Genomic DNA, 19,672 nt, shown 5'->3' with positions numbered 1-19,672 from the left:
GATGTTGGTGTTGTCATCAGGATTAGCTACTAGGAAGATGGGCTCCATGTGGAACAAGGCAGCACGAACTGTCTCCCATGTTCTGTCTGGTTTGACAGGTGTTCACAGCAGGAGGGTAAGTCTGCTACTGGTCACGCCATCCTGCCTGCTTCTTTTTGTATGCCTCTCAGTTTGACAGTGATATTCCCCTTTTAGTGTCTATTCCCTTGAACATGTTGATGCCAAAGTCCCTGCATGAAACCCCTTCACCTGGTTCGCCTGTGAGCATGCCTATACATTGTTCTTCCCCATGATTGCATTGCCTTGATTTGGAAAATCATGCTTTAGTACAAATTTTACAATAGCAGTATCTTTCTCAAGGGTCACCTGGTAGAATGGGGCTAGAATTTTACACGACATTGTTTTTATATCCATTAATATGCATATTTTATATTCACTTACATCTTGAATGTCCTTTCAGACAAATTTGTAATTTCCTTTATGGAGGAAGTACATATTATATTTTTGATATGTACATCCCTGAATGTATTTCAGGCATATCATAATTTTTGATGCTACTGTCAATGGCATCTTTTATTGTCAATTAAATCCTATTTTTGGTGTTTTACTGTGATACAGAAATGCATTTGATTTTTGTAACTTGATATTGTCTCTAGCAACCTTGCTAACTCTTATTTTCCCCAAAATATATCTGTATATACTCATGAATTTTTAAAATATAAACAATCATTTATGAAGAAAGACATTTTGTTTTCTCTTCAGTTTTCATAGCTTTTATTTACTATTATCTTACTAGACTAGAACGCAATGCTACTGCATTAAGTATGATGTTTGCTGAAGACTCCCCGTCTCATTAGGGAAATTCCTCTTTATTCATAGTTGGCTGTGAGTTTACCATGAAGGTGTTTAAAATCAGCCAGTGCTCACTGTTTTATTTCTTGAGATATAATCAGGCAAGGGTCTATCAGAGCACAGAAGCCCTACTATGTATTTCAGCAGCAAGGATTTAATGTAAGGAATTTGTTCTGCTGATGTTGGAACACAAATGGAGCAGGAAGGGAACACTCCCTGGAAGTCTGGGAGCACTCTGATCTAATCCTAGTACCGGGCTGAGTTTACAGATCTATGATTGAGACATAACTGACATATAACATGGTGCTAGTTTCAAGTGTCCAACTTGATGATTCAGTGTATGCATACATAGCAATGTGCTCACCACAATATGTCTAACAACATCTATAACGTCATAGAGTTACACATAGAGTTTCTTCTCTTGTGATGAGAACTTTTAACAATTTTATCTCTTAACTATATAAACTCTTAAATATTTTCAAATATAACATGCAGTATTATAGTTATAGTGTTATTGTTAATAGTATTAATCCTATTATTATTAACTGTAGTCACCATGCTAGATATTATGTCTTCATAATTTATTTTTTATGTCATCATAATTTAATTATTTTATAACTGGAAACTTCTGCCTTGGACCACCCTCACCCATTTTCCCATCACCTCCCTCTGCCTCTGACAACCACCAATATGTTCTCTGTATCTATGAGTTCAATTTTTTTTTAACAGATTACAGATACAAGTAAGATCATATGGTATTTGTCTTTCTGTGTCTCATTTACCTCATGTAGCATAATGCTCTCATGGTCCAATCATGTTCTTGCAAATAGCAGGATTTCTTAGTTTCTATGGCAGAATAATATTCCATTGTACATACACCACATTTTCTTCTTCCATTCATTTACCAACGGACACTAGTATTGTCTCCACATCTGGCTTATTGTAAACAGCACAGCAGTGAACATGGGGGTGCATGTGTGTTTTCAAGATACTGTTTTCTTTTTCTTCAAATAAATACCCAGTAGTGGAATTGCTGGATCACATGGCAGCTCTATTTTTAAATTTGAGGAACTGTCCCACTGATTTGCATAGGTGCTGCCCCGGTTTACACTCCCACCAGCAGTGTAAGAGGGTTCCTGTTTCTGAACATTCTTGCTAACATTAATTATTTCTTATCCTTTTTATCATCCCTGCTTGAGATTTGCTACACTGCTCAGTAATGTAGGTTGTGGGGGCACAACTATAGAAATGCTGCTTTTTTTATTATTATTAAGTGAGAAGCCGGAGGCAGAAAGACAGACTCTTGCATGTGCCCTGACTGGATCCACTTGGCAAGGATCACCTACCGGGTGATGCTCTGCTCATCTGGGGCCATTGTTCTGTTGCGTGACAACTGAGCTATTTTAGCACCTGAGATGAGGCTTTCATGCCATCCTCAGTGCTTGGGGCCAACTTGCTAAAGTGAGCCATAGCTGCAGGAGAGGGAAGGAGAGAGGGGGAGAGAGAGAAGGAGAAGGGGGAGGGGTGGAGAAGAAGATGGCTGCTTCTCCTGTGTGCCCTGATTTGGAATCAAACCCAGGACTTCCACACGCAGGCTGATGCTGTACCACTGGGCCAACCATCCAGGGCTAGAACCTTGCTTTCTTTAGTCTTTTGCGCGCACAACACAATCTTCTTTGCAACATGTGAGGAGTCCGGGCTGGGTAATGGGTAGAGCTGGGTATCTCTTGTTCCTCTCCTCACGGCGGCAGGGACAGACACGGTTTTGTTGTGCCTGATATTTAAATAAATGTTGAGATCACTGCTTCATAATATATACAAAGTGTGACACATATAAACTTTCTGTGAAATACAAAACATGTCTCATAGTGTCAAAAGCTGAAATTCTGAAAACCAAAATGTCAGACAATTCAGAAAGACTATAGGCTACTTTCTAGCTGTATGGCACATCTGTCTGGCTCACCTGACTGACACAGGGTCCCCACAGTTTGGGTGGATACTTGCTGATTGACTCTATAAGGAAATTAACTCTGTCAAATAGTGATAAATGTTAATATTATATTAATAAATATTATTAATCATTATAATAATATATTTATATAATATAGGAACAGGAAAAGAATTTAGTATTTCCTCCAGTATGGTTGGTTGACATTCCTTTTTCTACTGTATCGTTTCAGAAACTTTCTTTCAGTCACATAACTTGTTACTGTGATGTCTGAGCTTGTTCACATCTTTGTCAAATTTGTGAAAACTTTGTCAAATTTCTTTCATCCCTGACTGGTTGCCTCAGGGGTAGAGCATCGACCCAGCGTGTGGATGTCCCAGTGTGCTTCCGGTCAGGGCACACAGGAGAAGCGACTATCAGGTTCTCCACTCATCCCTCCCCCTTCTCTATACTTTGTCTCTCTTCCCCTCTCACAGCCATAGCTTGATTGGTTTGAGTATGTTGGCCTCAGGTGCCCAGGATGGTTCTGGGGTCTCTGCATCAGGCATTAAAAAAATGGTTTGGTTGCTGAGCAATGGAGCAATGGCCAGAGATGGGCAGAGCATCACCCCCTAGTGGGCTTGCCAAGTGGATCCCCGTTGGGGTGCCTGCAGGAGTCTGTCTCTCTGCCTTCACTTCACTCATTAAAAAATAAAATAAAATAAAATAAAATAAAAGTTTCTGCCTGACCAGGTGGTGGTGCAGTGGATAGAGCATTGGACTGGGATGTGGAGGACCCAGGTTCAAGACTCCGAGGTTGCCAGCTTGAGCGCAAGCTTATCTGCTTTGAGCAAGGCTCACCAGCTTGAGCTCAAGGTCACTGACTCAAGCAAAGAATCACTCGGTCTGCTGTAGCCCCCAGTCAAGGCACATATGAGAAATCAATCAATGAACAACTAAGGAGCCACAACAAAGAATTGATATTTCTCATTTCTCTCCCTTCCTGTCTATCTGTCCCCATCTGTCCTTCTCTCTGACTGTCTCTGCCTCTACAATAAATAAATAAATAAATAAATAAATAAATAAATAAATAAAAGTTTCTATCCTTTGGTGAGACTTTGCAAAGACACTGAGCACATAAGGATCCTGAAGATGGAGTTTCTGGAGCTTCAAAGCAGCAAGTTCACTGCTGTGCTAAGTTTCAGCTTTTGAGGTCCACACCCAATGGGGCAAGATCACCCTTCACACACCCCATTTAGAGGGGCCTGTGCCCCGTTGCTCTCCCACACACCCTCAGATCCGGGAGGACCAACACTTGTGTATCCAGGTCCTCCAAAACCCCCAGAGCAAAGGGCTTTAAACTCATCTTCCCCCCGGGCTCCACCCTCCACTGGAGTTGGGTCTAAACTTTTTTCTTTCTTACCAGCATTTCTATGGTCTAAAGAGCTTTAAAAATTACTGTTTGCCTTGCCTGCTGTTGAAGGCACAGTGCATAGAGTTCCAACCTGGAGCACTGAGGTCACCGGTTAGAATTCTGGGCCTGCTGGTCAAGACACATATGAGAAGTAACTAATGAACAGCTAGACTGAAGCAACTACTTCTCATCCCCACTCCCCTCTGTGAAATCAATTAATAAAATCTTTAAAAATAATAATGTTTTCCAGAACTTTAAGTTGTGTCAGCTGGATGGTGGGTGCCCCTGTGTCACCAGGACCAGCTCTGAGTCTGATGGCCCCCTGGGTGACCTCCCTCTTTACTTAAACATCATCAGTAAGGGGAGCAGTTTCAGATTCACATCTTGATGATCCTCTCAACCTCTGGGGCCTCCGTACATCCACCTGCAGGGTCGGGTGGGGAGGGGAGAAGGATGATTTCTAGTTCCCACTGCACCCTCCCATCACCCGCCTGTGGAGCCCAAGTTCCCCTTCCAGACCTGACTGCAGCCCTGTCACCCCAGGGTTCCTGTTGGGGCATTCTTGACCCCTCCCCACAGCTCAGCATTTCCCTCCCTGACACAGGGACCTGGACCCACTCTGCCCTGTCAGATGCAGACATGGTGCCCCTGCTGCTGCCCCTGCTGTGGGGGGTGAGTGGGCCCAGGGAGGGGAAGTGGGCAGGTGGAGGAGGGGCAGAAGCTGAGGCTGAGTCTCTGTGTCCCCACAGGGTCCCTGCAGGAGCATCCAGGTTATGAGCTCTGAATGCAGGAATTGGTGAGGGTGCAGGAGGGTCTGTGCGTCCACGTGCTCTGCTCCTTCTCCCACCCGTGCAGTTTGTGGTCATCCTCTGACAAACTCTACACCCACTGGTAACCAGTGTCTGGACTGGTCACATAACTATAATCTTGTGGCCACAGATAACCCAAATAAATCAGTGATGAGAGAGACCCAGGGCCGATTCCTCCTCGCGGACCCCAGGAACAACAACTGTTCCCTGAGCATCAGAGACGCCAGGATCAGCGACACAGGAACCTACTTCTTCCAAGTGGAAAGGAAATAATGTGAAATAGTTACCAAGATAAGAAGCTGAGTTTGCAGGTGACAGGTACTGGAGAGGCCCAGGAGAGGACCCTGAGACATGGGACCCAGAGTTAGAATGAGAACAGGGCATTGGGACATTTCCTGTACAGGTCCTGGACCCAGGGTTTTCTTTATTTATTTTTTTAATTTTTAAAATTTTATTAATATTTAGAGAAGGGGGAGAGAGAGAGAGAGAGAGAGAGAGAGAGAGAGAGAGAGAGAGAGAAGGGGGAGGGAGGAGCAGGAAGCATCAACTTCCATATATGCCTTGACCAGGCAAGCCCAGAGTTTTGCACTGGCGACCTCAGCGTTCCAGGTCGACGCTTGATCCCACTGCGCCACCACAGGTCATGCGGGCCAAGGGTTTTCTGATGAAACAAGACCTGGAGTGAGCTGGGGCCCTGAGGCTCGGGTCCCTCTCAGGGTCACACTCTGACTTCTCACCTCAAGGAACCCAAGCGACTTTCTTTCTTCTCTCCAGCCCTGACAGTGGAAACCCAAATCCGGATTCTGGAGCCTCTGGAGTCAGGCCACCCCACACAGCTGACCTGCAGCCTGCCGGGGTCCTGTGAGGGGGAAGCCCTCTCACCTTCTCCTGGTTTGGGGAAGGTCTTGACTCGCTGAACCCTCAGACCCTCCATTCTTCAGTGCTCACCTTCACCCTGAGACCCCAGGACCATGGCACCAATGTCACGTGCCGTGTGAAACGCCAAGGTTCTCAGGTGACCAGGCAGGGAAGCATTCAGCTCAATGTCTCCTGTGAGTGTCGGAGGGATTACTGGGTCCTTGGGGGTAGTGCAGGTGCCCGTGCATGTGTGAGTGTGTGTGTGTGTGTGTGTGTGTGTGTGTGTGTGTGTGTGTGTGTGTGTAGAGGAGGATCAACTAAGCTGAGAACACTCGGGCATGTATTCCTACCAGCCCTCCTTGGGTTCCGGGTGACTTCCATTCACTGCTCCCATCTGAGCCAGGGCCATGACTTTCTCTCCCAGTTGCTCCATGGACCTTCTCCATACACATCTCCATCAGAAATGTCACAGGTAGGAAAGAACCTCACCCCTCTGGGGCTGGGACCAGCCCCTGGTCAGCCATGAAGCAAAGGGGGAAACCGAAGTTTGAATGAGATCAGATGTGGGAAGGGCAAGGATGAAAATCATCACCCTCCCTCCCTCTCCTCTTGTGGGAGGGTGCCTGCATCTGGGTTCCACACCTCTCCCCCCCCCCCCTCTCTCTCTCTCTTCATTTCTCTCCCTAAAGCCTTCAGAATTCTGCAAAACACCTGCTCCCTGCCCATCCTGGAGGGTGAGGCTGTGAGGCTGTTCTGTGAGGCTGACAGTGACCACCCTGCAGAGCTAAGCTGGTTCCGGGGGTCCCCAGTCCTGAACCCCACACCCATCTCCAGCACCACAACCCTGGAGCTGCCCGGCATGGGGACTGCGGAAGAAGGGGAGTTCTCCTGCCAGGCTCAGCACCCGCTGGGCTCCCAGCATGTTTCCTCAGCCTCTCTGTGCAGAGTGAGTTCCCTGGTCAGCTGTTGGGGTTGTTGGTGGGCCTGAGACCTGGGGACACAAAGTTACCCCCCTCTGCTCTTCCCCAGGAAGCCCCCCTCCCTGCAGCTGTGTGACTGAGGAGCAGCAGGGCTCCTGGCCCCTGTCCTCACCCTGATCAGAGGGGCCCTCATGGGGGCCAGCTTCCTCCTCCCCTGTGGCCTCACCTGGCCCTACTGCACCAGGTGAGCAGGTCTGCCTGTCTCTACAGAGAAGTTTCTGATTGGATCTTACTTCCAGGTGAGGCTGAGTGGTCCTGCCCTGCCTGGGGTTAGTGCTAACATGGTCAGTCTGCGAGCTGAGATCCCTACTGTTTCTGCAGGTGTGGAGGTCCCCAGAGAACAAGGCCGACATCCTGACTGATTCTTTTTTTTGTAAAGACAGGCCTGATGTGTGAACAGGAATGCTAGAGTGACAGTTGTGCGACATCAATGTTACCTTCTTCCTGGAAACTATAGACTCACCTATCTCAATTGTACCATTGGGATTTTAATTTGTGAAAATGTTGGAATGACAAGAAGGAGAGTCAATGTCATTGAAAGAAGATTGTATTACTTTCATTTCCTGAAAGGAGTATCTACCGCACCAGGAACGGCCTCAGGGAAGCCGGGGCCCCTCAGAAATCAGACGCAGGTGTGGGGAGCATAACCAGAGCCTTTACTGGGGTTTCCATGGGAAATACAAGGGAAGGCACGGTGAGCATTGAGGATCAGCTGGGATGAATAAATCTGGGGTTCGGGCCTGTGAGGAGGTCTCTGTGTGTCTGGTCCCAGGTCCTGGGAGATTTAGGGCAGACGGGGTGGCTGGGGACCATGGGAACAGAGTGGGTTGGTTTGCATCTGAAAGGCTGTTCCTGGCAGAGGTCTTGGCTGTCTCTGAGAACTGGCTCGCTCTGGGTAGAGCAGTCTTTCCTTGGCCTCAAAGCTGATTATGGTGTGAAAGCATCATAAGATACAGAAAACAGAAAATCAGTAATACCCTCCCACTGACTTCCCCTTGTTTCTGCCTGTGTCTCTCCCACTGGACTTGTCCTGTGTGTGTGCTGGTCCCGCCCACCCCCATTCTTGTGCTCCTCCCTCTCCATCCTCAGGCCAATGGAGGTGCTGAACTCAGGGTCTTTTCTTATCGTTTTCCAGAACTTTCCTGTTTGGCACCTGAGTTTCTGGTCCCCTAAACTGCCCTGTCAGTGTAGACATTGCAACATTTAAGTATGAATAAACATTTTACTAAGTAATACAACATAAAAATAGATGTTACTATTTTGTGTCTGGGGGAGTGTTCTTGAAGCAAATTATGTCATCTGACATCTGAAGCATCTGTTCTTTTCTATTGAAGCTGTTTCACCTAAGGGTTTTTTGTTCATTTCTTGTTATTGTTTTGTTTTGTTTTTGTGTGTGTTTTGATGTCTAATACAAGTTAAGCAAAATACGTAAAAACGAGAGTTGAACCAGATGAATGTTTATATATGTGCACACTGTGCTTCCACCACCAAACTCCACGTGCCGACCCTTCTGACCTGCCCGTGATGACCAGGTCCGGCTCCCAGGAAGAAAGGAGGGGCGGAGCTGAGGCTGCACAGAGGAGAGGTGGGTGGGCAGCTCAGGTGGACGTGTGTCCAGACCAAGGCAGGTGAGGGGAAACGCACCTCCACCTGTGCCTTCCTCGGGAGGACCCGGAGCACCAAGGACACGATGATGGCTGGGGGGGAGGGGCGGTCAGGTAACTCACGTGGTGCCCTCGTTGTGCCAATTATGACATCTTTCCATATTCCTGTATCTTATAGAGCTTATCAGATATTTCTATTGATTCATTTTATTTTAAATAATCACGTAGGACAATTTATTTTTTTGTTGTATATTCCCGTGAATTTAACAAGCATATAGCGTTGTGTCATCACCAGCTCTGAGGTTAGAATACAGAATCATTCCATCCTCCCAGACGCCCCCTTGTGCTGTTTCCTGTTAGTTACACTTTTCAGCCAACCTCAGCACCATGTTTCTATAACCTTTTGCTCCTGAAGGACATTTGGCTCGTTTTCAGCTTTTGACAATTGTGACTAATGCTGCTATGTTCTTTTTTGAAAATCCAGTCTGGCCATCTGTCTGCTGTTTGGATTGCTTTTCTTTATACAGATAATGTAATTACTGATATAATTGGATGTGACTTAATCTTATTTGTTCTCATTTTGTCCTGTTTCTTTCTTTCTTTTTTTATACTTAAACTTCTTTATTTTTCATTTAAAATAAATTCAATGTCTTTTATTTATCCATTCTTCTCTATTTTTGTTTATGCGAGCTTTTATTTAGTACTTGTCTAGTTATTTAAAATATACATTCTTAATATATTGTCATTCTTCTTCCTTTGATATTTTTTATCTATTCTTAAATAATAAAAACAATTTCAACACTTAAAACACATCCATCTATCCTCTCATTTTTGTCATTTATCTTTTTTTATTTTACAATTTAGTAACTTTATTTATTAAGTTAGTTTTATTTAGAAAATTATATTTAACGGGTGACATTGATCAATAAGAGTACACAGGTTTCAGGTGAACATCCCTGTAGCATCTAAACTCTTGATTATGCTGTGTACCCACCACCGAAAGTCAAGTCACTCTCCACTACCTTACACTTGTCCCTCTGACCCCCCCGCTCACAACGCCCTCCCCTGTAACAACTCACCTTCATTTATGTCCATGAGTCTTAGTGTTATATCACACCAAAGTGTGAAATCACATAGTTCTTAGTTTTTTCTGATTTTTTCAGTATAATGTTCTTAAGGTCCATCCACGTTGTTGTACAAGCAATATGTCATCATTTCTTATGACTGAGTAGTATGCCATTGTATATATGTAACACATCTTCTTTATCCAATCATCTATTGAAGGACACTTTGGTTGTATCCACATCTTGGCCACTGTGAATAGTGCAGTGATGAACATATATCTGATATATATATATATATATATATATATGTGATATAGTTTATAGAATATTATACTTACTTGCATGCAAACAATGATTTTCTTTCCAGATGTATTGAGATATTATTGAGATATAAGGCATGTAAATTTAAGGTGCACAATGTGCATATTTGATATGCATATTTATAGTGAAATGATCAGCACAATAAGGTTAGCTAATACTTTCATCCCCTCACATCATTACTGTTGTTATGGTTATAACATTAAAGACACACTCCCTTAGCCTCTCTCAAGTACATAATACAACACTGTTCAGTGCAGTCATGATGCTGTATGTGACACCTTCAGGAATTATTCATCTTGGAGCTGAAGGTTTGTGCCCCTGAGCACCATCTCCTCATTCCTCACCTCCAGCCCCTGGCACCCACCAGTCTACGATTTCTGTGAGTTCAGCTTTTTTAGAGTCACATGTAAATGAGAACATACAGTATTAAAATAATAAATATTTTGAAAAATTATACTCACACTTCTGTTTCTTTTTGGCAATTCTAGGTTTCCATCACAAAGTCATTTTCTTCTATCCAAAAATTAACTCAAAATGTATTAAAGACCTAAATATAATTCCAAAAGCTGTAACCACTTTACAAGACAATATAGATGGGCCATGTTGTTCTTTTTTATGGCACAATAATATTCTATTGTATACATACACCATGTTTTCTCCATCCATTCGCTCATTGACAGGCAGGTTGCTCCCACATCTTGGCTAGTTTAAACAACCCTGCTGTGAACATAGGGGTACACATGTCCCTTCAAGTTACTGTTTTCATTTTCTCCAAGTAAATTCCCAGAAGTGGAATTACTGGATCTCAGGAGGCTCTATTTTTAATTTTTGAGGAATGGCCACACAGATTTATATAGTGGTTTCCCGACATCACATTCCCAGCCACAGAGCAAGAGGGTTCCCTTTTCTGAACATTCTTGCTAAGCCTTATTATTTCTTGTCTTTTCTATCGTACCAATTTGAGATTTGCTAGACTGCTCAGCGATGTGCACTGTGGGGACACAACCATGGGAGTCCTGCTGTCTTTAGCCCTTTGCTTGCACAAGACAGTCTTCTCTGCAGTACGTGAGGAGTCCGGGGTGGGGGCTGGTGGCTCTGGAGACCTCTTGTTCACCTGCTCCCTGCTGCAGGGGCAGACGAAGGTTTTCTAGAAACTGATGTTTATATAAGTGCTGAGAGCACTGATTCAAAAACATACAAAATGTGGTACATCAAGGCACAAAAGCTGGACTGCTGAGAATCTCAATATAAGACCATTCAGAGAAATGACAGACTATGTTACTGGCCGTGTGGCACACAAGTCTGACACCTGCCCAGCACATGGTCCACAGTGCTGACTGATGCTCTCTGATGGCCTCTTTATGGGAGAATAATTCTGTCATACAGTAATACTTGTTAATATTCTATTAATAACTATTGTTACTATAATATAATAATGATATAATATAAAGACTAGAAGAACACTCAATATTTCCTACTTCACGGTTGATTGACATTTCTTTTTCTCCTGTATAGTTTTGGGAACTTTCTTTCATTCACACAACTTGTTACTGGGAGGTCTGAACTATTTCACACCTTTGTCAAATTTGGGAAAACATTTCTCAAGTTTCCTTCTTTCATAAAAGATCAGCAGGATTGCAGGTGATTCCCACATGTCACTGTAGCCCTTGCAGGAGCTTTGCAAAGGGACTGAGCACGTGCGGGTCCTGAAAATGGGGTTTCCTGAGCTTGACGGTGGCAACTGTGCTGCTGTGCTGAGGTGCTGAGGTCTAGCTTTTGATGTCCCCGCCCAATGGGGCAAGATGACCCTTCACACACCCCATTTAGAGGAGACCTGTGCACGTTGCTCTCCCACACACTGTCTGACGCAGAAGGACCAACACTGTGCATCCCATGTCCACGAAAAGCCCAGAGCAAAGGGCTTTAACACTCATCTTTCCCCCCGGGCTGCACCCTCCACTGGAGTTGGGTCTAAATTCCTTTCTTTCTTGCCAGCATTTCTGTGGCCTAAAGAGCTTTAAAAATTACCATTTACCTTGCCTGCTGTTGAAGGCACAGTGCATAGAGCTCCAGCCTGGAGTACTAAGGTCACCGGTTAGAATCCTGGGCTTGCTGATCAAGGCACATATGAGAAGTAACCAATGAACAGCCAGACTGAAGCAACTACTTCTCATCCCCACACCCCTCTGTGAAACCAATTAATAAAATCTTTTTTAAAAATAATGTTTTTTAGAACTTTAAGTTGTGTCAGCTGGACGGTGGGTCCCCCTGTTTCACCAGAACCAGCTCTGAGTCTGATGACTTCTGAGTGACCTCCCTCTTGACTTAAACATCATCAGTAAAGTGAGCCATTTCAGATTCACATCTTGATGATCCTCTCAACCGCTGGGGCTTCTGTACAGCCACCTGCAGGGTCAGGCAGGGAGGGGAGAAGGATGATTTCTAGTTCCCACTGCACCCTCCCATCACCCGCCTGTGGAGCCCAAGTTCCCCTTCCAGACCTGACTGCAGCCCTGTCACCCCGGGGTTCCTGTTAGGGCGTCCTCGACCCCTCCTCACAGCTCAGCATTTCTGTCCCTGACACAGAGAACTAAACCCGTTCTGTCCTGTCAGATGCAGCCTTGGTGCCCCTGTTGCTGCCTCTGCTGTGGAGGGGGGGTGAGTGGGCCCAGGGAGGGGAGAGAGAAATCTGCAGGAGGGGTGGTGGTTGCAGCTGAGCGTCTGGGGTCCCTGCAGGAGCAGCGAGGTTCTGAGCTCTGAGTGCAGGAATCAGTTAGGGTGCAGGATGATCTGCCTGTCTGTCCACGTGCCCTGCTTCTTCTCCTACTCAGGGAGTTCGTGGAATTACTCTAGCAAACTCTACACTTACTGATACCGACATGGGAATAACACAGGCCGTGAAATTCTAGTGACCACAAACAATGAAGCTAAGTCAGTGAAGAAAGAGTTCCAGAACCGATTCCTTCTCGCAACCTCAAGACCAACGATTGTTCCCAGAGCATCAGAGACCCAAGACCAGCGACTCAGGAACCTACTTCTTTTGAGTGGAGAATGAAATGATGTGAAATATAATTACAAACAAAAAATGCTAAAAATGCAGGTGACAGGTATAAGTGAGGCCCAAATAGGACCAAGGGAATTGGACCCGGTCTATGAACAAGAACAGGACACTGGGACACTCTCTGATCCTGGCCTTGGGCCCAGGGTAGTCAAGAGAGGCACATGACCTAGGGTGTGCTTGGACCTGAGTCATGGGCCCCTCTTAGGGTCACACTCTGGGTCTCCAAACACAGTGGTTCAAGCGCCTCCCTCTCTCCTCCTCAGCCCTGACGGACAAACCCAACATCCATATATCGGAGCCTCTGGAGTCTGGCCGCCCCACACAGCTGACGTGCAGTCTGCCAGGGACCTGCAAAGGGGGAAGCCCTCTCGCCTTTTCCTGGGTGGGAGGTGCTCTTGACTCACTGAACACTCAGACCCTCCACTCCTCAGTGCTCACCTTCACCCTGAGGCCCCAGGACCATGGCACCAACCTCAACTGTCAGGTGAAATGCTCAGGTTCTACAGTAATCACACAGAGAACCATCTGGCTCAATGTCTTCTGTGCGTGTCTGATGGTTGGCTGGGTCCCTGGTGGTAGTGCGGCTTTTGTGTGTACATGTGTGTGTGTGTGTGTGTGTAGAGGAGGCTGACCTAGAGAACACTGGTGCTTGGATCTGAGTGTAGGTCAGGGATGGGCAGGTGGAGAGCAACCCCACCTTCCCTGTTCCCACCGCCCTCCTTGGTTTCAGGGTGACTTCCATCCACCCCTCCCCTCTGAAGCGGGCCATGTCTTTCTGTCCCAGATGCCCCCCCGGAACCTCACCATAGGCATCTCCTTCAGAAATGTCACAGGTAGGAGGAACCTCACCCCTCTGGGGCTGAAATGTTCCATTGATTCAACCACAGAGCAAAGGGCTGAATCCGAGTTTGTATGGGGTCAGATGTGGGAAGAGCAAGAATGAAAACCATCACCCCCCCTCCCTCACCTCTAGTGTGTGGGTGCCGGCAGCTGTGTTCCACATCTCTCTCTCTTTCTCTGTATTCCGATCCCCAAAGCCCTCAAAATTCTGCAAACAACCCCCTCCCTTTCCATCTTGGAGAGCGAGGCTATGCGGCTGCTCTGTGAGGCTGACAGCAACCCCCATGCAGAGCTGAGCTGGTTCCGGGGGTCCCCAGTCCTGAACGCCACCCCCATCTCCAGCACCGCGAACCTGGAGCTGCCCCGCATGGGGACTGCAGAAGAAGGGGAGTTCTCCTGCTGGGCTCAGAACCTGCTGGGCTCCCAGCATGTTTCCTCAGCCTCTCTGTGCAGAGTGAGCACACTAGTCAGGTGTTGGAGTTGTGGGTGGAACTGAGACCTGGAGACACAACGTCACCCCCTCTGCTCTTCCCCAGGAAGCCCCCCTCCCTGCAGCTGTGTGACTGAGGAGCAGCAGGGCTCCTGGCCCCTGGTCCTCACCTTGATCAGAGGGGCCCTCATGGGGGCTGGCTTCCTCCTCACCTATGGCCTCACCTGGCTCTACTGTACCAGGTAAGCAGGTCTCTATATCTAGGGAAGTTCTGTGATTGGCTCCAAGTTCCAGGTGGGGCTGGGCTCTCTGCCTGGCCTGGGGTTCGAGCTAACATGGCTGGACTCTGAGCCGATTTCTTGTTCGCTGTGCAAGTGTGTAGGCTCCCGAAGAACAAGGCCGACATTCTGACTGATTCTTCCTTTTGTGAAGATGGGTCCGACATGTGGGCACAGAATCTATAGGGATAGTCGTGGGACATCAATGTCACCTTCTTTCTAAAAACTCTGGACTCACCTGTCTCAATTATACCCTTGGAATTTTAATTTCTGGTGTCTGAATGACAAGGAGGAGAGTCAATACCATTAAAAGAAGATGGTATTACTTTCATTTTCTGAGAGACAGGCCTACCGCACCAGGCAGGGCCCCAGGGAAGCAGGGACCCTCAGAAATCAGATACAGGTGTGGGGAGCCCAGCGAGAGCCTTTATTGGGGTTTCCATGGGAAATACAAGGGAAGACAGCATGAGGGTTTAGGATCAGCTGGGATGAATAAATCTGGGGTTTGGGCCTTGTCGGGAGCTGATCAACAACTGCTAGCTGACAAGGTCACAGCAGGAGAAGACCCACAACTGCTGGCTGACAAGGTCACAGCAGAAGAAGATCAAAAACTGCTGATTGACAAAGTCACAGCAGAGAAGACCAATGGCTGCGGGTTGACGAAGTCACCCAAAGGAGAGACACAACGATACTTCCCCCTTTGACTTTTTGAATTAATCTGGCCTTATATCCCCCCTTTTCTGGGTGTGTGCTATTATTTATGGCACAGGGATAATAGTACCGTGCTTTCTCTGTAGATTCGTAGTGATTTCTTTGGAAATGAGACAGAGGGTGTGAGTTCCACAGAAAAGCCTGTAAGCCCCTTGAACTGGGCTCATAGACATAAGAGGCTGGCTATGATATCCCTTGTAAAGGGTTAAGTCTGTAGGAGAATTCCTTCTTAATCATGTTAGAAAGACTAGATTGTGACTTGTGACTAGGTAGGAGGCAGTGGCTGTGCACAGAGCGCCTTTCGGCCTTCACTTAATTCAACATTTTTCCTCCCTAGCCTTTTCATGTGATAGAGTAGAGAAACATTCCTTTCTTCTTGCTTATTTGATCTGCAGATAGTGGTACACTCTGAGAATAAGAGAGTCAGAACTTAACTAGTGTTTAAATATAATAAATAAGTAATATTTTACTAGACAATAGTATCTTAGTAAGGTATAGTAGAATGGCCCATTGTGTGGCCTAGGATGAGAGCGCAGTCAGCAAGAAAAGAATGTTTTACTAAGAGAATTGTCTTTTGACTAAAGGCAATTGCTAGGCTTTCTCAATGAGATGTTCTCATGAGATTTATATACTTTCCAAAATTCTTTGATAATGAGAAAAATGTAGGGGAATCCATAGAAGTAATAACAGTTAATGTCTTATGTTGCTACGAGGCTATCTTGCAAGTGCACTCTGTATATCTTTGGGTGAAAGCTATTCTTAATGTTATGTCAATTTCTTTATAGGCAAGCCTTTTAGAATCTTCTGAGAAAAAATAGGACACTGCATAAACTCAAAGCCATTTACCTGAGCAAGCAGTGGTCCATTGTTAGTCCTTAATGATTTCGTCTGCTAATCTCTCTCTGCCCCTTAACTCACAACAGCAGTAAAGTTAGTTAACTATTAGTACTAATACTTTAAAAGCTTTTACCGATGTTATTATTGCTATTCAAGTTATTTTGTATTTTGAATGATTTGCTACCTGGTTTGTGATTTATAGATATAAATTAACTGTTATCTGAAAACATGTAAACATAGTGAAACAAAAGCAATGATTAACACCATGTAATTGTAACTCAGTGTATGTGTATAAAAAGGGAGCTATACTAGCATTTGGCAGAGATGCCTGGCAGTAAATGCTAACCAGAGAATAGAGAAAGAAAAGAATTCGGCTCTCTCACTCTCGATTTCGCCGACGCCGTCTCCTCCTGTGGGACCCCTGGATCGCCCCCCCGGGGCTGGACCCCGGCAGGGCCTGTGGGGAGGTGTCTGTGTGTCTGGTCCCAGGTCCTGGGAGATTTAGGGCAGGCGGGGTGGCTGGGGACCATGGGCTTAGGGTGGGTTGGTTTGCCTCTGAAAGGCTGTTCCTGGCAGAGGTCTTGGCTGTCTCTGGAAAGGTCTTGCTCTGGGCAGAGCTGTCTTTCTTTGACCTCAACACTGTGTAAGGTGTGAAAGCACAATTAGTCACGGAAAACAGAAAACAAGTAAAACCCACCCACAGACGGCCCCTTGTTTCTGCCTGTGCCTCTCCCACTGGACTTGCTTATCTCTGTGCTGGTCCTGCCCACCTACCCCCTGCTCCTCTTTCTATCCCCAGGCCCCAGAAGGGACAGAACTCAGGACCTTATCCTCTTGTTGCACAGAAGTTACCTGGTGGACACCTGAGGTTCTGGTCTCCCAAACTGCCCTGTCAGTGCAGACATCACACAGTAGAGTTAGGAGCACAGCTCTTCTGTCCCGGTTCAAAGATGCCCACCATGTAATGGTTACTATAAAGCATCGTGACCCTGGTCTGTTGGCTCAGCTGTAGAACATCTGCCTGGTGTATGGATGTCCCCTTTTCTGTTCCCGGTCAGGTCACACAGGAGAAGAGACCATCTGCTTCTCCACCCCTCCCCCTTCTCTCCCTCTCTCTCTCTCTCTCCCCCCCCCCTCTGTCTCTATCCCACAACCATGGCTGGAGTTATTTGAGGGAGTTGGCCCTAGATGCTGAGGATGGCTCCTGCCTCAGATGCTAAAAATAGTTTCAAAGCAACGGCCCAGGTAGGCAGAGCATCGGCCCCTAGTGCGCTTGATGAATGGATCCTGGTTGGGGCACATGTGGGAGTCAGTCTCTCTGCCTCCTCAACTCTCACTTAATTAAAAAGCAGCTTAACATTTAATTATACATAAACATTTTATTAAGTAGTACAACATATATATTGATTTTTCTATTTAGTGGCTGTGGGAGTTCCTGGTCCAAATTATGGGATTCTGAGACTGACTGTGGTTAAGCAAATGGTTTTGGCCAAACATGTAATGAATGAGATTAATGAGTTCATTCCTCTCCTCAGGAGGGAAGCACTGACTCTAGACTGAAAATGCACAAAACAGAATCCAAGTTAGTTTAGCTCCTGAAAGAACCAGCCCATCCCCCCCTGCTCCCTGAGGACTCGCCTCTCTCAGATCAGGGTAGGGACCCCGAGGTGCTGGTTTCCCACTGAGAGGTTCTCCTGTGAGATCTTTTTAGTGTTTATATACATAAGTGTTATTAGATCTAGTTGACAGAACACTGCTAGTTTCATGTGTCCATCATGTGATTAGATAAGTTACATATTGCGATTGCTCATCACGCTGTATCTCTTACCCTCATCCCCACTCACAGTTACACACTTATTTTCTTCTGAGGGGAACTTTTAACAATTTTCTATCTTAACAACGTCCTCCATTAGCAAGTTTTAAATATACAACGCAGTATTCAACTATATTATTATAGTTACTAGTATCATATTAATAGTCATTATTATTAACAACAGTCACTATGTTGTACATTACGTCCGCATGATTTAAATATTGTATAAAGGGAAATTTGTACCTTTGATCACCTTCCCCCATTGTGCCCATCTCCCACCCTCTGCCTGTGGTAACCTCCAACCTTTACTCTGTGTCTGTGAGTTCAACTTAGGAAACATTTCCAGCTTATGTGAGATCATGTGACATTTGTCTCTCTGTCTCGCTTACTTCACTGAGCATAATGGCCCATGGTCCATCCACGCTGCTGCAAGTGGCAGGATTTCCATCCTTTCTGTGGCAGAGTTGTCTTCCATTCTCTATGTACCACATTTTCTTCGTTTACCTGTGGACACTTACTGCTCACACAACTTGCTACTGTAAAGAACGCTCCATTGAACACGGGGCGCATGTATCTTTCCAAGTTAGTGTTTTTATTTCTTCCAAATAACTATGAAGGAGTGGAGTTGCTGGATCATATGGCAGCTCTAGTTTTAGTTTTTGAGGAACTGTGTTACTGATTTATATAGCGGCTGCCCCAGTTCACATTCCCTCCAACAGTGCAACACAGTTTCCCTTTCTCAACATTCTCGCCAACACTTTTTATTTCTTGTCTTCTTTATAATTTCAGCTTGAGATTTGCTAGACCGCCCCGTGACGTGAACTGTGGGGACACAACCATGGAAATCCTGCTTTCTTTCATCCTTTGCTTTTACAACACAATCTTCTTTGTTATACGTGAGGAGTCCAGGTGGGTGGGGGGGGGGGTGGAGCTGGTTGGTTCTTGTTCACCTGGACCCCACTGCACAGTGAGACCAGGTCTTATGAAGCCTGATGTTTATGCAAATGTTAAATCGATCACTGCTTCAAAGAGAAATACAAAACGTGGCACACATGAACATTTCTGAAATGAGAAAACATATCACATCAAGTCATCAAAGCCAGAATGCTCAAAACCAAAATACAAGACAATTCAGAAAAAGTACAGACTATGTTGTTGGCCATGTGACACACCTGTCTGACACACTTGCACAGCACGGGTTCTCACAGTGTGGACTGATGCTCTTTCATTGCCTCTTTGTAAGATAATAATGTGATCACTTTTAGATTGACATCTGGACAAGAATCTCCACCTCTGGGGCCTCAGTATATCCACTTGCTGTGTCAGGTGATGCAGGAGGTGAGACAGGATGATTCTTTTTTTTAGGTGAGAGGAGGGGTGATAGTGAGACAGACTCCTGCTTGTGCCCCGATGGGGATCTACCCGGCAACCCCTTCTTGGGCTGATGCTCAAGTACTGAGTCATTTTTAGTGCCTGAGGCTGATGTGCTCCAGCTGAGCTAACCTCAGTACCTGGGGCCACACTTGAACTAATTGAACCACAGCTGTGGCAGGAGAAGAGGGTGAGAAGAGGGACAGAAGGGGGGGAGAAGCAGATGGTTGCTTCTCCTGTGTGTCCCATCCAAGAATTGAACCTGGACATCCATGTGCTGGGCCAGTGCTCTCTCCACTGAGCCAATGGCCAGGACTACAGGATGATTTCTCAGACCACACTGCACCCCTACGGCCTGTGGAGCCGAAGTTCCCCTTTCATGCGTGGTCACAGCTCTCACACCCACAGCTTCCTGTTGGGGCAAACTCTGTTCCACCTCACAGCTGGACATTTACTCCTTGACACAGGGACCTGGACCCGCTCTGCCCTGTCAGATGCATCC

At 46.1% G+C, this 19,672-nt stretch overlaps 2 pseudogenes; both read left to right on the top strand.

The window, feature by feature from the left end:
- The first annotated feature begins 37 nt into the window (after positions 1-37).
- LOC136398206 (sialic acid-binding Ig-like lectin 14) lies at positions 38-7,198 on the top strand (annotated as a pseudogene).
- Positions 7,199-12,442: 5,244 nt separating this feature from the next.
- Positions 12,443-15,967, top strand: LOC136398205 (sialic acid-binding Ig-like lectin 5; annotated as a pseudogene).
- The last annotated feature ends 3,705 nt before the right edge of the window (positions 15,968-19,672 follow it).

The sequence above is a fragment of the Saccopteryx leptura genome, chromosome 3 (genome assembly GCF_036850995.1).
Source record: "Saccopteryx leptura isolate mSacLep1 chromosome 3, mSacLep1_pri_phased_curated, whole genome shotgun sequence".
Taxonomy (NCBI): Eukaryota; Metazoa; Chordata; class Mammalia; order Chiroptera; family Emballonuridae; genus Saccopteryx; species Saccopteryx leptura.
This window is presented reverse-complemented; position numbering and strand designations above follow the sequence as displayed.